Source organism: Coturnix japonica, chromosome 12 (genome assembly GCF_001577835.2).
Source record: "Coturnix japonica isolate 7356 chromosome 12, Coturnix japonica 2.1, whole genome shotgun sequence".
Lineage (NCBI taxonomy): Eukaryota > Metazoa > Chordata > Aves > Galliformes > Phasianidae > Coturnix > Coturnix japonica.
Window position 1 is genome coordinate 17008159 of NC_029527.1, and position 2539 is coordinate 17010697.

The window sequence follows — 2539 nt, forward strand, 5'->3', positions numbered from 1 at the left end:
GAAGGAAGGAAGGAAGGAAGGAAGGAAGGAAGGAAGGAAGGAAGGAAGGAAGGAAGGATTGAATGGACGGATAGATAAATGGATAAATGGATGGAAGGAAGGAAGGAAGGAAGGAAGGAAGGAAGGAAGGAAGGAAGGAAGGAAGGAAGGAAGGAAGGAAGGAAGGAAGGAAGGAAGGAGACATTTGGGGTTTGAAATACTTGAATTGGGAATTATAATTACAGTCTACAGATGGGAATGAGGGAATGGAACTGTACCTTGTTGTACCTCAGTCTTCTATGTTCCCATGTAATGGCAGCAATATTTGCTCTTGTGAAAGATTAAATCCTTCCGTAAGGATTTTAGAGAAGCACAAACAGTTGTTCAAACAGCATAAAAAAGAACTGTTGGTTATGTTTCTAGGCTAAATAATGAAGCATTCATTATCCTCTTTTTCAAAGCTAGTCACCCATTGCAACGTTGCTCAGTTTAGAGCATCTGGGAACACCAAGGCTTAGAGCCCTTGAAAATTACTACTACAGACTGCTATGTGAAGGCTGTGTAGTATTACATCGTTGAATCCCAGTGCATTAACCTACATTTACCTTTAACATACTCAAAATATTTTAACACTGTGAAACTCAGCTTGCAGCAAACTTATGTTACATGAACAGAGGATGGTAACAACACAGTGTGTCCAATCCAATTCTCAACTCACAGGTCAAGTGTGAATTCAAATCCAGCATCTTGTGACACTGGAATGGGCTAATGGGGGATGAGAAGACCTAAACTGGCTGAAAGCAGGAATGCCATGGACAGAATAACTTGATGTAAAATAGGAAAGGTTTCTTTCTGAAGAGGTAAGAAAAGTTGCAGTCTTATAACAATCATGGAATGCAGGTGCTCAGAGGCCACTTTTGGTAAACAGGATTTGGAGAACAGAACTGAATCTGGAGAGATGAACCAAAACAACCAGGTTAAGTTGGCATGATTGACATGATTGGAACTGGCACAAGCATACAAGAAGAATCAGCTTGTGTCATGTCTTAGTATACTCCTTGTAGATCTGACTATGGCCATTGAACTCTGTCCCACGCATTGCTCATTAAATCTTTTTGTATTTAAGCACAAATGTGTATTTTACTTGCTGCATTACAATAAAAATTCTCCAACACTGATAAGTCATGTAACAAAGATCCACTTATAACTTTTTCCAAGTATGCCTCAAAATATAAGTGATTACAATTTCTGGATTGATTAACTACAAATCCACAGTGACTGCTCATCACTGAAACATCTGAGACACTCAGCCAAGGTCAAAACTAGAGTAGGATGCCAGGATAATTAATCAAAGCACAGTGCCTATAATAATTCAGAGATGTGAGTGGCAAAGTAGCAGAAAATAGTTTGTTGGGATTTGACTCCAGATACAGATATCTAACATCAGATGTCTGAAATACACTACAGTGTATAATCTAGATGTCTAAGTGCCTCTTGTACCTAGTGGCTATCTGGTTAGTTACGTCTATAGAATTATTTTTCTGACCAAATTACAAGTACTGAATCCACTGACGCACTGCGAGATGTGCTTCCTGGACATCTATTCCATTCCACAGCTCCTTTTTCATCTTCTTCAGATTTGGTGGGTGTACTAAAAACAGTCAAGCTTTCAGTGATAATGTACAAAATACACTATATTCATCTGCTTGATGAAACCTTCTGCATTCAAGGCTCATTTGAGTTCCCTTACCTAGTGCCTGCCCTGGTATTATTTCCTTGGCTACCTGTCCCATACAAAAAATTTAGCAGCATCCTTTAAATAAAGCCCAGTCTTGGTTCTGAGATGCAGAGTTTGCATTTATCTGTTTTCAGACATGTGTACCTCCCTTACCAAATGATATTGATCAGTTTAATTTACAGTGTTGCAACACTCATGCTGCATGTTTGGAAGATGAGAATTAAGCCATGACTTTTACTATAGTCATTCCATTATGTGGGAGACATGTACCCCAAAGTCCATCACATAGGCACTGCCTCAGAATCTGCTTCCCACCTCAGTGTTTGAATGCAAGTCCAGCAAAGCTAAACATGCAGCTGCCACCCTGAAGTAGGTGGAAGGGAGATCAACCCTGTGGGGCCAACCCAGCTGTGCTGTGTGGGGAGCAGTGAGTGAGTCAGACAGCAGTGAACTGAAAAGGAGACCTATCACTCTGTGATGGAAGCCTGTATTTGCCCTGCAGGACATGCAAGTAATGGGAAAAGGAACACAGTACAGAGAACACATGCACCAACTTCACATAGAAATATTAAAGAACATTTCCAGTACTACTGTAGTGACACTGTCTAGCTTTACTTAATTCAAAAGAAAATACGGGGAAGTTGGAGTGTGATACTGAGGGGGCATCTGACAAAGATTCAACAGCCTGAGTCCTGTAGTTATATCTAAGCCACAGGAAAGTAAGAGGTGCTGTCAGGTAAGCTCTCTGTTGTTATATGGCAAACTCTGTTGGTCTTTGACAGCTGGTTGACTCCTGCCTAATTTTTTCACTGTCCCTGCAAG